The following is a 21,809-nucleotide window of genomic DNA, read 5'->3' on the forward strand; positions in this document are numbered from 1 at the left end:
GACTCTGTCTGCCGTAATGTGTGACATGGGGCGCTGTCTGCCATAATGTGTGACATGGGGCGCTGTCTGCCTTAATGTGTGGCCTGGGGCGCTGTCTGCCATAATGTGTGACATGGGGCGCTGTCTGCCGTAATGTGTGACATGGGGCACTGTCTGCCGTAATGTGTGACATGGGGCGCTGTCTGCCGTAATGTGTGGCCTGGGGCGCTGTCTGCCATAATGTGTGACATGGGACGCTGTCTGCCGTTATGTGTGACATGCGGCGCTGTCTGCCGTAATGTGTGACATGGGGCGCTGTCTGCCGTAATGTGTGACATGGGGCGCTGTCTGCCGTAATGTGTGGCCTGGGGCGCTGTCTGCCATAATGTGTGACATGGGACGCTGTCTGCCGTAATGTGTGACATGGGGCGCTGTCTGCCGTAATGTGTGACATGGGGCGCTGTCTGCCGTAATGTGTGGCCTGGGGCGCTGTCTGCCATGATGTGTGACATGGGACTCTGTCTGCCGTAATGTGTGACATGGGAAGCTGTCTGCCGTAATGTGTGACATGGGACGCTGTCTGCCGTAATGTGTGACATGGGGCTCTGTCTGCCGTAATGTGTGACATGGGACGCTGTCTGCTGTAATGTGTGACATGGGACGCTGTCTGCCGTAATGTGTGACATGGGGCTCTATCTGCCGTAATGTGTGACATGGGGCTCTGTCTGCCGTAATGTGTGACATGGGGCGCTGTCTGCCGAAATGTGTGACATGGGGCGCTGTCTGCCGTAATGTGTGGCCTGGGGCGCTGTCTGCCATAATGTGTGACATGGGACGCTGTCTGCCGTTATGTGTGACATGCGGCGCTGTCTGCCGTAATGTGTGACATGGGGCGCTGTCTGCCGTAATGTGTGACATGGGGCGCTGTCTGCCGTAATGTGTGGCCTGGGGCGCTGTCTGCCATAATGTGTGACATGGGACGCTGTCTGCCGTAATGTGTGACATGGGGCGCTGTCTGCCGTAATGTGTGACATGGGGCGCTGTCTGCCGTAATGTGTGGCCTGGGGCGCTGTCTGCCATGATGTGTGACATGGGACTCTGTCTGCCGTAATTTGTGACATGGTACGCTGTCTGCCGTAATGTGTGACATGGGGCGCTGTCTGCCGTAATGTTCGTCCGCCGTAATGTGTGACATGGGGCGCTGTCTGCCGTAATGTGTGACATGTGGCTCTGCCTGCTGTAATGTGTGACATGTGGCTCTGCCTGCCGTAATGTGTGACATGGGGCGCTGTCTGCCATAATGTGTGACATGGGACGCTGTCTGCCGTAATATGTGACATGGGGCACTGTCTGCCGTAATGTGTGACATGGGGCGCTGTCTGCCATAATGTGTGACATGGGACGCTGTCTACCGTAATGTGTGACATGGGGCGCTGTCTGCCATAATGTGGGATATGGGACGCTGTCTGCCGTAATGTGTGGCCTGGGGCGCTGTCTGCCATGATGTGTGATATGGGACTCTGTCTGCCGTAATGTGTGACATGGGGCGCTGTCTGCCATAATGTGTGACATGGGGCGCTGTCTGCCTTAATGTGTGGCCTGGGGCGCTGTCTGCCATAATGTGTGACATGGGACGCTGTCTGCCGTAATGTGTGACATGGGGCACTGTCTGCCGTAATGTGTGACATGGGGCGCTGTCTGCCGTAATGTGTGGCCTGGGGCGCTGTCTGCCATAATGTGTGACATGGGACGCTGTCTGCCGTTATGTGTGACATGCGGCGCTGTCTGCCGTAATGTGTGACATGGGGCGCTGTCTGCCGTAATGTGTGACATGGGGCGCTGTCTGCTGTAATGTGTGGCCTGGGGCGCTGTCTGCCATAATGTGTGACATGGGACGCTGTCTGCCGTAATGTGTGACATGGGGCGCTGTCTGCCGTAATGTGTGACATGGGGCGCTGTCTGCCGTAATGTGTGGCCTGGGGCGCTGTCTGCCATGATGTGTGACATGGGACTCTGTCTGCCGTAATGTGTGACATGGGAAGCTGTCTGCCGTAATGTGTGACATGGGACGCTGTCTGCCGTAATGTGTGACATGGGGCTCTGTCTGCCGTAATGTGTGACATGGGACGCTGTCTGCTGTAATGTGTGACATGGGACGCTGTCTGCCGTAATGTGTGACATGGGGCTCTATCTGCCGTAATGTGTGACATGGGGCTCTGTCTGCCGTAATGTGTGACATGGGGCGCTGTCTGCCGAAATGTGTGACATGGGACGCTGTCTGCCGTAATGTGTGACATGGGGCTCTGTCTGCCGTAATGTGTGACATGGGACGCTGTCTGCCATAATGTGCGACATGGGACGCTGTCTGCTGAAATGTGTGACATGTGGCTCTGCCTGCTGTAATGTGTGACATGGGACGCTGTCTGCCGCAATGTGTGACATGGGACGATGCCTGCCGTAATGTGTGACATGTGGCTCTGTCTGCCATAATGTGTGACATGGGACGCTGTCTGCCGTAATGTGTGACATGGGGCGCTGTCTGCCGTAATGTGTGACATGGGGCGCTGTCTGCCGTAATGTGTGACATGGGATGGAGTCTGCCGTAATGTGTGACATGGGACTCTGTCTGCCGTAATGTGTGACATGGGACGGAGTCTGTCGTAATGTGTGTAAGCGGCTCTACTGTGCAGCGTAATATGAATTATGGAGACTACTGTGCAGCGTAATATGAATAATGGAGACTACTGTGCAGCGTAATATGAATAAGAGACTACTGTGCAGCGTAATATGATTAATGGAGACTACTGTTCGGTGTAATGTGAATAATGAAGACTACTGAGCGGTGTAATATGATTAATGTAGACTACTGTGCAGTGTAATATGAAAAAATGGAGACTACTGTGCGGTGTAACATGAATAACGGAGACTACTGTGCAGCGTAATATGAATAATGGAGACTACTGTGCGGCGTAATATGAACTGGTATTATTTTGTGGCCATGTCCCTTCCCCATGAAGACACGCCCCTATATTTTTCACGCGCCCTATTTTAATTATCGGGGGGGCGATGCAGTTTCTTGCACACAGCGCTAAAATTTCTAGTTACGGCGCTGAGTAAACTACACATATTTGAAAATCCTACACCAGGCACAAGTAATAATAATTCAGATGCGTTGTTGACCGGCGGCCGGGATCCTGACTGCCAGCATGCTGGGAGAGGGGCAAGCGAAACGAAGCCTCTTGCTGCGGGCTTCACGCTGCGGGCTTGGTGGCTTGCTGCGCTCGCCACAGGTTCTATTCCCACTCTATGGGTGTCATGGACACCAACTAGTGGGAATAGTCCTCGGCCCCACTGACGGCATTCGGTGGCCGGGATCCCGGTGGTGGTATGCTGACCGCCGGGATGGGACTACATCCCATTTAGATGACTATGTGGGAGTTTTATCATTATTATCCTATTTGTATGTAAAAAGTGTTGAAAGGGGAGAGCGCTACTGCGCAGATTCCATACTGTTCCTTCAGGAAGGCTTCACTCCCTGTACCAAGATGGCTGCTGACCCAAATCCTGCACATAAATGCGGCGGCATCTTGTCAATGTCTTAGAGCAGAGATTTTCAACCCTTTACAACTCGCGGCACACTGAACAAGATTTAAGTATTGCCAAGGCACATTCAAATATAATGGTGATGCATGGTGCAGTTGCATGTCCTATGATGTCATGTTGCAGCTTCTCCATAGGTAACGCCTGAGCCACATCTGAGAAAGCCAGAAGAGCCCAACACTGCCCAGGTCCAAAATAAGCACTGGCTCTGCAACCACTAAACCCACCAGTATTGATCGTTCCAGGGCCTCAGTAGCAGCAAAACACTGACGGGCCTGGCTGTGCTTCTATGGCGGCACACCTGGAGACTGCTCAGGGCACACTAGTGTGCCACGGCACAATGGTTGAAAAACACTGTCTTAGAGCATCACAGTGGGAGACAGTAGTTTTTCACTTAACTCCTCAGAGACCTGAGATTATCAGAGATCCACAACAATTCCAGTGATCCTGCCGAATAACACCCCTCTCATCTCAACCTCCGCTTAGTGAGAACCAGTGTGTAACAGTGATTAAGTGGGGTTCATAGAAATATTTTATGCAATTCACAGTATGAGCTTACCATCTTCGGACTGTTGGAAAATGATTATACATTTTTATTAATTTTTTTGGGGTCAGATAATTTTTTTATTATTATTTTATAATGTAACTGGACCCTGTATTGTTATTTTCCCCTCAGCTCACTTTAAAATAGTTATAAAGGATAAAGATATCTATAAGCAATTATAGAGTAAGACCATTTTCCTTACTGTGCAAGCTGCAAACTAGGGGGGAAATTTACTAAGCTCCCGATTTTGACCGAGATGCCGTTTTTTCATCAAAGTGTCATCTCGGTAATTTACTAAACACTAATCACGGCAGAGATGAGGGCATTCGTAATTTTTTGCAAGTCCAAGTAAAAAATTACGAATGAATACACCATCGGTCAAAACGCGGCTGTTTAAGTATGAATCTCGGTCATTTACTAAGAAGTGCAAAGCAAAAAACAAACAAACACTGCCGTGAAAAATTACAACTCGTAAAAAAGTGCTAAAAAAAAACAGACCTTTTTTTTTTATTCGTGATTGGCTAGGCATGCACGGATCCATGAGATCCGTGCATGTATATCAGTGGGAAGGGGTGGGAAAGTGCTTATTTTTTCATAAAAAATTGCGTGGGGTCCCCCCTCCTAAGCATAACCAGCCTCGGGCTCTTTGAGCCGATCCTGGTTGCAGAAATATGGGGAAAAAAATGACAGGGGTTCCCCCATATTTAAGCAACCAGCATCGGGCTCTGCGCCTGGTCCTGGTCCCAAAAATACGGGGGACAAAAAGAGTAGGGGTCCCCCGTATTTTTAAAACCAGCACCGGGCTCCACTAGCTGGACAGATAATGCCACAGCCGGGGGTCACTTTTATATAGTGCCCTGCGGCCGTGGCATCAAAAATCCAACTAGTCACTCCTGGCCGGGGTACCCTGGGGGAGTGGGGACCCCTTCAATCAAGGGGTCCCCACCCCCCAGCCACCCAAGGGCCAGGGGTGAAGCCCGAGGCTGTCCCCCCCATCCAATGGGCTGCGGATGGGGAGGCTGATAGCCTTTGTTGTAAAATAAAAGATATTGTTTTTAGTAGCAGTACTACAAGGCCCAGCAAGCCTCCCCCGCATGCTGGTACTTGGAGAACCACAAGTACCAGCATGCGACGGAAAAACGGGCCCGCTGGTACCTGTAGTACTACTACTAAAAAAATACCCAAAAAAAGACAAGACACACACACCGTGAAAGTATAATTTTATTACATACATACACACATACATACATACTTACCTTAAGTTCCCACGCAGGTCGGTCCTCTTCTCCAGTAGAATCCAAGGGGTACCTGTTGAAGAAATTATACTCACGAGATCCAGGGGTCCAGGCTCCTCGGGAAATCCAGGGGTAATCCACGTACTTGAAAAAAATAACAAAACGGTGTCCCGACCACGAACTGAAAGGGGACCCATGTTTGCACATGGGTCACCTTTCCACGAATGCCAGAAACCCACTTTGACTTCTGTCTAAGTGGGTTTCTTCAGTCAATCAGGGAGCGCCACGTTGTAGCACTCTCCTGATCAGCTGTGTGGTCCTGTCCTCACTGACAGGCAGCACACGGCAGTGTTACAATGTAGCGCCTATGCGCTACATTGTAACCAATGATGGGAACTTTCTGCCCTGCGGTTGACCTAAAGTGACGTCACCGCTGAGCAGAAAGTTCCCAGCATTGGTTACAATGTAGCGCATAGGCGCTACATTGTAACACTGCCGTGTGCTGCCTGTCAGTGAGGACAGGACCACACAGCTGATCAGGAGAGTGCTACAACGTGGCGCTCCCTGATTGGCTGAAGAAACCCACTTAGACAGAAGTCAGAGTGGGTTTCTGGCATTCGTGGAAAGGTGACCCATGTGCAAACATGGGTCCCCTTTCAGTTCGTGGTCGGGACACCGTTTTTTTTTTTTTTTCAAGTACGTGGATTACCCCTGGATTTCCCGAGGAGCCTGGACCCCTGGATCTCGTGAGTATAATTTCTTCAACAGGTACCCCTTGGATTCTACTGGAGAAGAGGACCGACCTGCGTGGGAACTTAAGGTAAGTATGTATGTATGTGTGTATGTATGTAATAAAATTATACTTTCACGGTGTGTGTGTCTTGTCTTTTTTTGGGTATTTTTTTAGTAGTAGTACTACAGGTACCAGCGGGCCCGTTTTACCGTCGCATGCTGGTACTTGTGGTTCTCCAAGTACCAGCATGCGGGGGAGGCTTGCTGGGCCTTGTAGTACTGCTACTAAAAACAATATCTTTTCTTTTACAACAAAGGCTATCAGCCTCCCCATCCGCAGCCCATTGGATGGGGGGGGGACAGCCTCGGGCTTCACCCCTGGCCCTTCCTTAGGTGGCTGGTGGGGGGGGACCCCTTGATTGAAGGGGTCCCCACTCCCCCAGGGTACCCCGGCCAGGGGTGACTAGTTGGATTTTTGATGCCACGGCCGCAGGGCACTATATAAAAGTGACCCCCGGCTGTGGCATTATCTGTCCAGCTAGTGGAGCCCGGTGCTGGTTTTAAAAATACGGGGGACCCCTACTCTTTTTGTCCCCCGTATTTTTGGGACCAGGACCAGGCGCAGAGCCCGATGCTGGTTGCTTAAATATGGGGGAACCCCTGTCATTTTTTTCCCCATATTTTTGCAACCAGGATCGGCTCAAAGAGCCCGAGGCTGGTTATGCTTAGGAGGGGGGACCCCACGCATTTTTTTTTATTATTTTACAGTGTTTAATTAAAAAAAAAAAAAAAATAAACCCCAGCACGGATCACACAGATCCGGCCGAGATTGATTGTAAAAAAAGTCGGCAGTGTTTTGCTAATCACTGCCGTAAAAATAAAAAAAAAACCACGAATGACATCGACATCGGAACAAAAGAAAAACCCGAATACGACAGCTTAGTAAATTAGTCGTAATCAATTCAAAAAGTTGCAGTTTTACACTTTCGATGTCATTCGTGATTGAACTTTGACCTGAAACGGGAAAATACGAATCTTAGTAAATTTACCCCTAGGTGTCCTGTTAGTTGCTTTTAATTTTACCTTTGTATGCCTTACTGACATGTTTTACTTATTGCACAGTGTAATCTATGTAGTGGACCCAAAATGGCTGCCTCACATGGTACTCTCTTGTGTAGAATAAACAATGCATGGTTCTAAACTCTCCTAATATATTTGTCTCCCTAAATATGTGTCATTTCTTCACCTTTTGAGAGAATTTATTTATTAAGACAACTTCAAGCAAAATATATTTGAAAAATAAATGTCTATTTTTAATTTAAGTAAAATGTAGCCTATTTTTCTTCTTCTTCGTCTTCATCTTCTTCTTTAAAAACACCACACCGTCTTTTAAAAAAAAGTTTATTAGTCAGGGTCTTCACCTGGGGGAGGCGGCCTTTAAGCTCTTTTGCATGGCTGCCGCCTTCCCAGGGCTTACAGCTTCTTCACCTGGTGGACGGCGGCTGTTAAGCTCTTTTGCATAGCACTTGGAGAACCACAATTGCCAGCATGTCCGGACATAAAGGGCTCGCTGGCACCTGTAAAGAAAATATTAAAATAAAAACAGCACACCATCTTTAAAAAAAAGTTTATTAGTCAGGGTCTTCACCTGGGGGCGGCGGCCTTTAAGCTCTATTGCATGGCTGCCGCCTTCCCAGGGCTTCCAGCGTCTTCACCTGGTGGACGGTGGCTGTTAAGCTTTTTTGCATAGCACTTGGAGAACCACAAGTGCCAGCAAGTTCGGACATAAAGGGCCCACTGGCACCTATAGTCCACCTGTAAAGAAAATATTAAAATAAAAACACCACTCCGTCTTTAAAAAAAAGTTTATTAGTCAGGGTCTTCACCTGGGGGTGGCGGCTTTTAAGCTTCTTTGCATGGCTGCCGCCTCTCCAAGGCTTCCGACGCCTTCACCTGGGGAGCCGGCGCCTCCCCACGGCTTCCTGCGTTTTCACCTGAGAGGCAGCAGCCTTTAAGCTCTTTTGCATGGCTGCCTCCTCCCCAGGGCTTCCGACGTCTTCACCTGGTGGGCGGCGGCTGTTAAGCTCCTTTGCATAGCACTTGGAGAACCACAATTGCCAGCATGTCTTGACATATAGGGCCCGCTGGCACCTGTAGTCCACCTGTACAGAAAATATTAAAATAAAAACACCACACCGTCTTTAAAAAAAAGTTTATTATTCAGGGTCTTCCCCCGAGGGCGGCGGCCTTTAAGCTCGTTTGCATGGCTGCCGCCCATCCAGGACTTCCAGCGTCTTCTTTCTTCAGGAGCTCTTCCGCCGTCGGACTGACGCCGATGCCTCGCGCTGACTTATATAAGTCAGCCGGAGGTGCCGGGGTGATGATGCAGCGAGTGATTGGCTCGTGGTTGCCATCTTGAATTTCAAAAATTACGCTGAGGTGCCATTTTTTAAATGTCAGTGCCACTGATACTCTAACTGCAACCGATGCCCGCACCTCCGCGCACCCATACAGTGATGGCATCGGATCCAGTGATGGATCATCTGGCCAATCACTGTGGCCTCACTGAAAGGGGCGTGCTTTCATGGGTTGAAAGCACGTCCCTGTATAAAAGCAGCACCTCTAATGGTGCCACTATCCCATGCATTTCCAATGGACTTTTAATGTCCATGGCTAGGCCCCGCCCACCCACGCCCCCCGCTCCCACACCCTTCCCCATTCACAATGGGAGGCACCACGATCGGTGCCTCCCAAACACATTTAAACAGGGATAATGATTAGATTAATATAAAGGAGATACTTATGACACAGAATACAGTATTTGTCATAAGTATCTTCTTTATATTATTTTAATCATTAATGACAGGGGAGGCAGTGGCACTGCCTCCTCTGCCTTCCCTGACTGCACGTCCCTGGTTTGCCCAGACCACCCGCCTACCAACTAACCTTGCCTAACCCAGTCTTCCCATCTGTCACCTCAAATCTGATTTTGAGCTATTTACCCGGCAGGAGAAAAACGCACCTATACGTCAATGGTGAGAGAGTGAAAAAAGAGAGCAAGAAATGAGTGGGGCATGGAGAGCCCACCGGGGGAATGCGGAGGTAAAGGCCCATGCTTAGGGGTGTGGCCTGCTGCCACAGAGGCTTGGCTAACATGGTATAGGGCCCATGATAAATATATATAGTAAATAAATACTGCTAGTGCATGCATGATAATGTACCAGATTAATAACTGCAATGCACTGTAGATAATATGTATAATGTACAATTCAAGTGCACAGACGGGACCTGATCCATAGATGAGGAGGTAGGCCACCAGGCAGTAGGGCCCACCGGTGGTTTCCCCTGTACACCTATGGGCCAGTCCAACCCTGAGTGGGAGTGAGGGGGGGAGGGGGACAGTCATAACCACCATAGCATTCATTTCTGACACTAACAGGAATTACAACTGTACAAATGTAGCCATTCTCGTTGTGGCTACATCTTAAGGCGATTGCGCCTTGTTAGTCGTGACCGCACCGCGTACGTCTGGACATCTAAGACATGTGTGTGCCCCATTCACATGGATGGGGGCGGCAAATGCCGCAACTCGACATGGCTAGGCACAGGTGCGCATAGCTGCGTCGAGGGTGCACGTTTCCCCCAGATGTAGCCATGATCAGCATGGCTACATCTGTATATAGTATTGGATAAAAATAAAAGTAATGATTAAACGACAATTTAATTCTCTTATATCTCTACATATTAATAAAAATGGATCAGCGTGCAACACTGGCACACTGGGATTTAGGCAGGCAGAGAGAGAGAGAGAGTAAAGCACCCTTCATATATCTCCAATGGCCCATTTGCAGCCGCTTGTGGATGTTAAGTAATGGCACTGTCCCAGTAGGTGTGAGATTTTGTTTTTATCCAATACTATGCTATCCCCAAGGTCACAAGTCATATATTATAATAGTCATGCTAAACGTCTGCCGACGATTCAAAATAAGCTGCTCTTATCTTTGTCCAGTCACTAACCTTCTACCAGTGTGCTATGCCGTGCCAGGCCTCTGAATGCATATGCAAGAGACAGCAACAGCATAGCCCTGACATAGGCAGTTTCCATTATGACATCACAGCATGACCTCACACACCCCACCAGACCGGCTAAGACTGGTTATTTCTGGTTTGAGGCCCTTGTCTTTTACATGACTGACCTAAGGGAAATGTGATTTCACTTATTATTTAAAATTATTACATGAGAAAAATGTTATTACTGCCATTTGCTGGCAGTTTTGCTCACAAAAGGATGCGGTAGGAGCTGCGAGTTTGACACCCCTGCCCTAGAGTTTCAGAATTTCTGTCACGGCACCCCAAGACCATAGTTTCTTAGTGAGAAATTTAGAAAAAAATATAAAATGAAGTAAATTGTGTTTATAATATGTCATCCTTAGGTTCAGTTATGTGGTGAAGGACTGGTTTTGCCAATGAAATTCAGTATAAGTAATATGAATTGTTCATGGACCACCAAACTACGGCACCATTGCAAGGCCTCCCTTATCCCCCTCCACCCCACCTTTCCCGAGGAACCCCAGGGTCTCACGACCCCCTGTTTGGAAACTACTGCCATAAAATAAACTTATTTTTATAACTACATGTAATACACCTTAGATCTCAGTTCCTTTAAGGTTTTATATCCTTGTATACAGTAAACTCAGGGCCGTAACTACATATGTGCGAAGTGTGCCTTGCACACAGCGCACTTCAGCTGAGGGCGCATCATGCGCTGTTTGCTGTAGGCAGCGGTAGAGACGCATTTTTAAATGTTACTCATTATGCATCAAGCCCGCCCTCCTGCCCGTCACCAAGTCCGCCTCCTCCTACCCATAAACACTCCTGCCGGCTCACACTGCCAGGACTCCACTACCTTTAATTGCCGGGTGCCCGCATGTCACTTGCGTGGCGCCCGGCTCCCATCATGCAGCTCAGAAAGACTTCCGCCTCCCAGACAGATCTCCGTCCAATGGCGGTGGGGGTGGGCGCGCCAAAGACTGACCGATGTAAGGCAGGGATAGGAGGAGCGTGAGTGCAGGACCCGGCAATCGTCAGGACAGAGGAAGACGGACCTCACCAAACAGGCTTTAGCTGTGCAGGTAACCCCCGCGATCTCTTTCCACCCCCCCCCCCCTCCCAAGCAGCAGCAGCATCAATATCACACCCCCACCAAACACACACAGATCAGCAGCTCTTTCCTCATCCCCATAACGATCCCACTCCCTTTGATCACTCCCCCCCCTTCACCGTCTGTGATCACACAGAAACTATGTGCCACAGATAATACAGTTTAGGTACACATGTAGCTGCTTATGATAACTCTGTCTGCCGTAATGTGTGACATGGGACGCTGTCTGCCGTAACGTGTGACATGGGACGCTGTCTGCCGTAATGTGTGACATGGGACGCTGTCTGCCGTAATGTGTGACATGGGAAGCTGTCTGCCGTAATGTGTGACATGGGACTCTGTCTGCCGTAATGTGTGACATGGGGTGCTGTCTGCCGTAATGTGTGACATGGTACGCTGTCTGCCGTAATGTGTGACATGGGGCGCTGTCTGCCGTAATGTTCGTCCGCCGTAATGTGTGACATGGGGCGCTGTCTGCCGTAATGTGTGACATGTGGCTCTGCCTGCCGTAATGTGTGACATGTGGCTCTGCCTGCCGTAATGTGTGACATGGGGCGCTGTCTGCCATGATGTGTGACATGGGACTCTGTCTGCCGTAATGTGTGACATGGGACGCTGTCTGCCGTAATGTGTGACATGGGACGCTGTCTGCCGTAATGTATGACATGGGGCTCTGTCTGCCGTAATGTGTGACATGGGACGCTGTCTGCTGTAATGTGTGACATGGGACGCTGTCTGCCGTAATGTGTGACATGGGGCTCTATCTGCCGTAATGTGTGACATGGGGCTCTGTCTGCCATAATGTGTGACATGGGGCGCTGTCTGCCGTAATGTGTGACATGGGACGCTGTCTGCCGTAATGTGTGACATGGGGCTCTGTCTGCCGTAATGTGTGACATGGGACGCTGTCTGCCATAATGTGTGACATGGGACGCTGTCTGCTGAAATGTGTGACATGTGGCTCTGCCTGCTGTAATGTGTGACATAGGACGCTGTCTGCCGCAATGTGTGACATGGGACGATGCCTGCCGTAATGTGTGACATGTGGCTCTGCCTGCCGTAATGTGTGACATGTGGCTCTGCCTGCCGTAATGTGTGACATGGGGCGCTGTCTGCCATAATGTGTGACATGGGACGCTGTCTGCCGTAATGTGTGACATGTGGCACTGTCTGCCGTAATGTATGACATGGGGCGCTGTCTGCCATAATGTGTGACATGGGACGCTGTCTACCGTAATGTGTGACATGGGGCGCTGTCTGCCATAATGTGTGATATGGGAAGCTGTCTGCCGTAATGTGTGGCCTGGGGCGCTGTCTGCCATGATGTGTGATATGGGACTCTGTCTGCCGTAATGTGTGACATGGGGCGCTGTCTGCCATAATGTGTGACATGGGGCGCTGTCTGCTGTAATGTGTGGCCTGGGGCGCTGTCTGCCATAATGTGTGACATGGGACGCTGTCTGCCGTAATGTGTGACATGGGGCGCTGTCTGCCATAATGTGTGACATGGGGCGCTGTCTGCCGTAATGTGTGGCCTGGGGCGCTGTCTGCCATGATGTGTGACATGGGACTCTGTCTGCCGTAATGTGTGACATGGGACGCTGTCTGCCGTAATGTGTGACATGGGACGCTGTCTGCCGTAATGTGTGACATGGGGCTCTGTCTGCCGTAATGTGTGACATGGGACGCTGTCTGCTGTAATGTGTGACATGGGACGCTGTCTGCCGTAATGTGTGACATGGGGCTCTATCTGCCGTAATGTGTGACATGGGGCTCTGTCTGCCGTAATGTGTGACATGGGGCGCTGTCTGCCGTAATGTGTGACATGGGGCTCTGTCTGCCGTAATGTGTGACATGGGACGCTGTCTGCTGTAATGTGTGACATGGGACGCTGTCTGCCGTAATGTGTGACATGGGGCTCTATCTGCCGTAATGTGTGACATGGGGCTCTGTCTGCCGTAATGTGTGACATGGGACGCTGTCTGCTGAAATGTGTGACATGTGGCTCTGCCTGCTGTAATGTGTGACATGGGACGCTGTCTGCCGCAATGTGTGACATGGGACGATGCCTGCCGTAATGTGTGACATGTGGCTTTGTCTGCCATAATGTGTGACATGGGACGCTGTCTGCCGTAATGTGTGACATGGGGCGCTGTCTGCCGTAATGTGTGACATGGGACGGAGTCTGTCGTAATGTGTGTAAGCGGCTCTACTGTGCAGCGTAATATGAATAATGGAGACTACTGTGCAGCGTAATATGAATAAGAGACTACTGTGCAGCGTAATATGATTAATGGAGACTACTGTTCGGTGTAATGTGAATAATGAAGACTACTGAGCGGTGTAATATGATTAATGTAGACTAGTGATGAGCACCAGAAATTTTTCGGGTTTTGTGTTTTGGTTTTGGGTTCGGTTCCGCTGCCGTGTTTTGGGTTCGAACGCGTTTTGGCAAAACCTCACCGAATTTTTTTTGTCGGATTCGGGTGTGTTTTGGATTCGGGTGTTTTTTTCAAAAAACCCTAAAAAAAAGCTTAAATCATAGAATTTGGGGGTCATTTTGATCCCAAAGAATTATTAACCTCAATAACCATAATTTCCACTCATTTCCAGTCTATTCTGAATACCTCACACCTCACAATATTATTTTTAGTCCTAAAATTTGCACCGAGGTCGCTGGATGACTAAGCTAAGCGACCCTAGTGGCCGACACAAACACCTGGCCCATCTAGGAGTGGCACTGCAGTGTCATGCAGGATGTCCCTTCCAAAAAACCCTCCCCAAACAGCACATGACGCAAAGAAAAAAAGAGGCGCAATGAGGTAGCTGTGTGAGTAAGCTAAGCGACCCTAGTGGCCGACACAAACACCTGGCCCATCTAGGAGTGGCACTGCAGTGTCACGCAGGATGTCCCTTCCAAAAAACCCTCCCCAAACAGCACATGACACAAAGAAAAAAAGAGGCGCAATGAGGTAGCTGTGTGAGTAAGATAAGCGACCCTAGTGGCCGACACAAACACCGGGCCCATCTAGGAGTGGCACTGCAGTGGCACGCAGGATGGCCCTTCCAAAAAACCCTCCCCAAACAGCACATGACGCAAAGAAAAAAAGAGGCGCAATGAGGTAGCTGTGTGAGTAAGATAAGCGACCCTAGTGGCCGACACAAACACCGGGCCCATCTAGGAGTGGCACTGCAGTGTCACGCAGGATGTCCCTTCCAAAAAACCCTCCCCAAACAGCACATGACGCAAAGAAAAAAAGAGGCGCAATGAGGTAGCTGTGTGAGTAAGATAAGCGACCCTAGTGGCCGACACAAACACCTGGCCCATCTAGGAGTGGCACTGCAGTGTCACGCAGGATGTCCCTTCCAAAAAACCCTCCCCAAACAGCACATGACGCAAAGAAAAAAAGAGGCGCAATGAGGTAGCTGTGTGAGTAAGATAAGCGACCCTAGTGGCCGACACAAACACCGGGCCCATCTAGGAGTGGCACTGCAGTGGCACGCAGGATGTCCCTTCCAAAAAACCCTCCCCAAACAGCACATGACGCAAAGAAAAAAAGAGGCGCAATGAGGTAGCTGTGTGAGTAAGCTAAGCGACCCTAGTGGCCGACACAAACACCTGGCCCATCTAGGAGTGGCACTGCAGTGTCACGCAGGATGTCCCTTCCAAAAAACCCTCCCCAAACAGCACATGACGCAAAGAAAAAAAGAGGCGCAATGAGGTAGCTGTGTGAGTAAGCTAAGCGACCCTAGTGGCCGACACAAACACCGGGCCCATCTAGGAGTGGCACTGCAGTGTCACGCAGGATGTCCCTTCCAAAAAACCCTCCCCAAACAGCACATGACGCCAAAAATTTAATTAAGAAAAATTAATTAATTAATTAAATTAAGAAAAATTAAAGAAAAAAGAGGTGCAAGATGGAATTGTCCTTGGGCCCTCTCACCCACCCTTATGTTGTATAAACAGGACATGCACACTTTAACCAACCCATCATTTCAGTGACAGGGTCTGCCACACGACTGTGACTGAAATGACGGGTTGGTTTGGACCCCCACCAAAAAAGAAGCAATTAATCGCTCCTTGCACAAACTGGCTCTACAGAGGCACGATCTCCACCTCATCATCATCCTCCGATATATCACCGTGTACATCCCCCTCCTCACAGATTATCAATTCGTCCCCACTGGAATCCACCATCTCAGCTCCCTGTGTACTTTGTGGAGGCAATTGCTGCTGGTGAATGTCTCCACGGAGGAATTGATTATAATTCATTTTAATGAACATCATCTTCTCCACATTTTCTGGATGTAACCTCGTACGCCGATTGCTGACAAGGTGAGCGGCGGCACTAAACACTCTTTCGGAGTACACACTTGTGGGAGGGCAACTTAGGTAGAATAAAGCCAGTTTGTGCAAGGGCCTCCAAATTGCCTCTTTTTCCTGCCAGTATAAGTACGGACTGTGTGACGTGCCTACTTGGATGCGGTCACTCATATAATCCTCCACCATTCTTTCAATGGTGAGAGAATCATATGCAGTGACAGTAGACGACATGTCCGTAATCGTTGTCAGGTCCTTCAGTCCGGACCAGATGTCAGCATCAGCAGTCGCTCCAGACTGCCCTGCATCACCGCCAGCGGGTGGGCTCGGAATTCTGAGCCTTTTCCTCGCACCCCCAGTTGCGGGAGAATGTGAAGGAGGAGATGTTGACAGGTCGCGTTCCGCTTGACTTGACAATTTTGTCACCAGCAGGTCTTTGAACCCCAGCAGACTTGTGTCTGCCGGAAAGAGAGATCCAAGGTAGGCTTTAAATCTAGGATCGAGCACGGTGGCCAAAATGTAGTGCTCTGATTTCAACAGATTGACCACCCATGAATCCTTGTTAAGCGAATTAAGGGCTCCATCCACAAGTCCCACATACCTAGCGGAATCGCTCTGTGTTAGCTCCTCCTTCAATGTCTCCAGCTTCTTCTGCAAAAGCCTGATGAGGGGAATGACCTGACTCAGGCTGGCAGTGTCTGAACTGACTTCACGTGTGGCAAGTTCAAAGGGCATCAGAACCTTGCACAATGTTGAAATCATTCTCCACTGCGCTTGAGACAGGTGCATTCCACCTCCTATATCGTGCTCAATTGCATAGGCTTGAATGGCCTTTTGCTGCTCCTCCAACCTCTGAAGCATATAGAGGGTTGAATTCCACCTCGTTACCACTTCTTGCTTCAGATGATGGCAGGGCAGGTTCAGTTGTTTTTGGTGGTGCTCCAGTCTTCTGTACGTGGTGCCTGTACGCCGAAAGTGTCCCGCAATTCTTCTGGCCACCGACAGCATCTCTTGCACGCCCCTGTCGTTTTTTAAAAAATTCTGCACCACCAAATTCAAGGTATGTGCAAAACATGGGACGTGCTGGAATTTGCCCATATTTAATGCACACACAATATTGCTGGCGTTGTCCGATGCCACAAATCCACAGGAGAGTCCAATTGGGGTAAGCCATTCCGCGATGATCTTCCTCAGTTGCCGTAAGAGGTTTTCAGCTGTGTGCGTATTCTGGAAAGCGGTGATACAAAGCGTAGCCTGCCTAGGAAAGAGTTGGCGTTTGCGAGATGCTGCTACTGGTGCCGCCGCTGCTGTTCTTGCGGCGGGAGTCCATACATCTACCCAGTGGGCTATCACAGTCATATAGTCCTGACCCTGCCCTGCTCCACTTGTCCACATGTCCGTGGTTAAGTGGACATTGGGTACAACTGCATTTTTTAGGACACTGGTGAGTCTTTTTCTGAGGTCCGTGTACATTATCGGTATCGCCTGCCTAGAGAAGTGGAACCTAGATGGTATTTGGTAACGGGGGCACACTACCTCAAGAAATTGTCTTGTTCCCTGTGAACTAACGGAGGATACCGGACGCACGTCTAACACCAACATAGTTGTCAAGGCCTCAGTTATCCGCTTTGCATCAGGATGACAGCTGTGATATTTCATCTTCCTCGCAAAGGACTGTTGGACAGTCAATTGCTTACTGGAAGTAGTACAAGTGGGCTTACGACTTCCCCTCTGGGATGACCATCGACTCCCAGCAGCAACAACAGCAGCGCCAGCAGCAGTAGGCGTTACACGCAAGGATGCATCGGAGGAATCCCAGGCAGGAGAGGAATCGTCAGAATTGCCAGTGACATGGCCTGCAGGACTATTGGCATTCCTGGGGAAGGAGGAAATTGACACTGAGGGAGTTGGTGGGGTGGTTTGCGTGAGCTTGGTTACAAGAGGAAGGGATTTACTGGTCAGTGGACTGCTTCCGCTGTCGCCCAAAGTTTTTGAACTTGTTACTGACTTATTATGAATGCGCTGCAGGTGACGTATAAGGGAGGATGTTCCGAGGTGGTTAACGTCCTTACCCCTACTTATTACAGCTTGACAAAGGCAACACACGGCTTGACAAATGTTGTCCGCATTTCTGGTGAAATACTTCCACACCGAAGAGCTGATTTTTTTGGTATTTTGACCAGGCATGTCAATGGCCCTATTCCTCCCACGGACAACAGGTGTCTCCCCGGGTGCCTGACTTAAACAAACCACCTCACCATCAGAATCCTCCTGGTCAATTTCCTCCCCAGCGCCAGCAACACCCATATCCTCCTCATCCTGGTGTACTTCAACACTGACATCTTCAATCTGACTATCAGGAACTGGACTGCGGGTGCTCCTTCCAGCACTTGCAGGGGGCGTGCAAATGGTGGAAGGCGCATGCTCTTCACGTCCAGTGTTGGGAAGGTCAGGCATCGCAACCGACACAATTGGAGTCGGACTCTCCTTGTGGATTTGGGATTTCGAAGAACGCACAGTTCTTTGCGGTGCTTTTGCCAGCTTGAGTCTTTTCATTTTTCTAGCGAGAGGCTGAGTGCTTCCATCCTCATGTGAAGCTGAACCACTAGCCATGAACATAGGCCAGGGCCTCAGCCGTTCCTTGCCACTCCGTGTGGTAAATGGCATATTGGCAAGTTTACGCTTCTCCTCCGACAATTTGATTTTAGATTTTGGAGTCCTTTTTTTACTGATATTTGGTGTTTTGGATTTTACATGCTCTGTACTATGACATTGGGCATCGGCCTTGGTAGACGACGTTGCTGGCATTTCATCCTCTCGGCGATGACTAGTGGCAGCAGCTTCAGCACGAGGTGGAAGTGGATCTTGATCTTTCCCTAATTTTGGAACCTCAACATTTTTGTTCTCCATATTTTAATAGGCACAACTAAAAGGCACCTCAGGTAAACAATGGAGATGGATGGATACTAGTATACTTATGGATGGACAGCCGAGTGCCGACACAGAGGTAGCTACAGCCGTGGACTACCGTACTGTGTCTGCTGCTAATATAGACTGGATGATAATGAGATGAAATCAATATAATATCACTAGTACTGCAGCTGGACAGGTATGTATATTTATTATGTAATGACTGATGACGGACCTGCTGGACACTGTCAGCTCAGCAGCACCGCAGACTGCTACAGTAAGCTACTATACTATAGTAGTATGTACAAAGAAGAAAGAAAAAAAAAAACACGGGGAGGTGGTATACAATTATGGATGGACTGCCGAGTGCCGACACAGAGGTAGCTACAGCCGTGGACTAACGTACTGTGTCTGCTGCTAATATAGACTAGATGATAATGAGATGAAATCAATATATATGTATATATAGTATCACTAGTACTGCAGCCGGACAGGTATATATATTTATTATGTAATGACTGATGACGGACCTGCTGGACACTGTCAGCTCAGCAGCACCGCAGACTGCTACAGTAAGCTACTATACTATAGTAGTATGTACAAAGAAGAAAGAAAAAAAAAACCATGGGGAGGTGGTATACAATTATGGATGGACTGCCGAGTGCCGACACAGAGGTAGCTACAGCCGTGGACTAACGTACTGTGTCTGCTGCTAATATAGACTGGATGATAATGAGATGAAATCAATATATATGTATATATAGTATCACTAGTACTGCAGCCGGACAGGTATATATATTTATTATGTAATGACTGATGACGGACCTGCTGGACACTGTCAGCTCAGCAGCACCGCAGACTGCTACAGTAAGCTACTATACTATAGTAGTATGTACAAAGAAGAAAGAAAAAAAAAAACCACGGGGAGGTGGTATACAATTATGGATGGACTGCCGAGTGCCGACACAGAGGTAGCTACAGCCGTGGACTAACGTACTGTGTCTGCTGCTAATATAGACTGGATGATAATGAGATGAAATCAATATATATGTATATATAGTATCACTAGTACTGCAGCCGGACAGGTATATATATTTATTATGTAATGACTGATGACGGACCTGCTGGACACTGTCAGCTCAGCAGCACCGCAGACTGCTACAGTAAGCTACTATACTATAGTAGTATGTACAAAGAAGAAAAAAAAAACCACGGGGAGGTGGTATACAATTATGGATGGACTGCCGAGTGCCGACACAGAGGTAGCTACAGCCGTGGACTAACGTACTGTGTCTGCTGCTAATATAGACTGGATGATAATGAGATGAAATCAATATATATGTATATATAGTATCACTAGTACTGCAGCCGGACAGGTATATATATTTATTATGTAATGACTGATGACGGACCTGCTGGACACTGTCAGCTCAGCAGCACCGCAGACTGCTACAGTAAGCTACTATACTATAGTAGTATGTACAAAGAAGAAAAAAAAAACCACGGGGAGGTGGTATACAATTATGGATGGACTGCCGAGTGCCGACACAGAGGTAGCTACAGCCGTGGACTAACGTACTGTGTCTGCTGCTAATATAGACTGGATGATAATGAGATGAAATCAATATATATGTATATATAGTATCACTAGTACTGCAGCCGGACAGGTATATATATTTATTATGTAATGACTGATGACGGACCTGCTGGACACTGTCAGCTCAGCAGCACCGCAGACTGCTACAGTAAGCTACTATACTATAGTAGTATGTACAAAGAAGAAAGAAGAAAAAAAAACCACGGGGAGGTGGTATACAATTATGGATGGACTGCCGAGTGCCGACACAGAGGTAGCTACAGCCGTGGACTAACGTACTGTGTCTGCTGCTAATATAGACTGGATGATAATGAGATGAAATCAATATATATGTATATATAGTATCACTAGTACTGCAGCCGGACAGGTATATATATTTATTATGTAATGACTGATGACGGACCTGCTGGACACTGTCAGCTCAGCAGCACCGCAGACTGCTACAGTAAGCTACTATACTATAGTAGTATGTACAAAGAAGAAAGAAAAAAGAAAAAAACCACGGGGAGGTGGTATACAATTATGGATGGACTGCCGAGTGCCGACACAGAGGTAGCTACAGCCGTGGACTAACGTACTGTGTCTGCTGCTAATATAGACTGGATGATAATGAGATGAAATCAATATATATGTATATATCACTAGTACTGCAGCCGGACAGGTATATATATTTATTATGTAATGACTGATGACGGACCTGCTGGACACTGTCAGCTCAGCAGCACCGCAGACTGCTACAGTAAGCTACTATACTATAGTAGTATGTACAAAGAAGAAGAAAAAAAAAAAAAACACGGGGAGGTGGTATACAATTATGGATGGACTGCCGAGTGCCGACACAGAGGTAGCTACAGCCGTGGACTAACGTACTGTGTCTGCTGCTAATATAGACTGGATGATAATGAGATGAAATCAATATATATGTATATATAGTATCACTAGTACTGCAGCCGGACAGGTATATATATTTATTATGTAATGACTGATGACGGACCTGCTGGACACTGTCAGCTCAGCAGCACCGCAGACTGCTACAGTAAGCTACTATACTATAGTAGTATGTACAAAGAAGAAAAAAAAAACCACGGGGAGGTGGTATACAATTATGGATGGACTGCCGAGTGCCGACACAGAGGTAGCTACAGCCGTGGACTAACGTACTGTGTCTGCTGCTAATATAGACTGGATGATAATGAGATGAAATCAATATATATGTATATATAGTATCACTAGTACTGCAGCCGGACAGGTATATATATTTATTATGTAATGACTGATGACGGACCTGCTGGACACTGTCAGCTCAGCAGCACCGCAGACTGCTACAGTAAGCTACTATACTATAGTAGTATGTACAAAGAAGAAAGAAGAAAAAAAAACCACGGGGAGGTGGTATACAATTATGGATGGACTGCCGAGTGCCGACACAGAGGTAGCTACAGCCGTGGACTAACGTACTGTGTCTGCTGCTAATATAGACTGGATGATAATGAGATTAAATCAATATATATGTATATATAGTATCACTAGTACTGCAGCCGGACAGGTATATATATTTATTATGTAATGACTGATGACGGACCTGCTGGACACTGTCAGCTCAGCAGCACCGCAGACTGCTACAGTAAGCTACTATACTATAGTAGTATGTACAAAGAAGAAAGAAAAAAAAAAACCACGGGGAGGTGGTATACAATTATGGATGGACTGCCGAGTGCCGACACAGAGGT

Source organism: Pseudophryne corroboree, chromosome 3, assembly GCF_028390025.1.
Source record: "Pseudophryne corroboree isolate aPseCor3 chromosome 3, aPseCor3.hap2, whole genome shotgun sequence".
Taxonomy (NCBI): Eukaryota; Metazoa; Chordata; class Amphibia; order Anura; family Myobatrachidae; genus Pseudophryne; species Pseudophryne corroboree.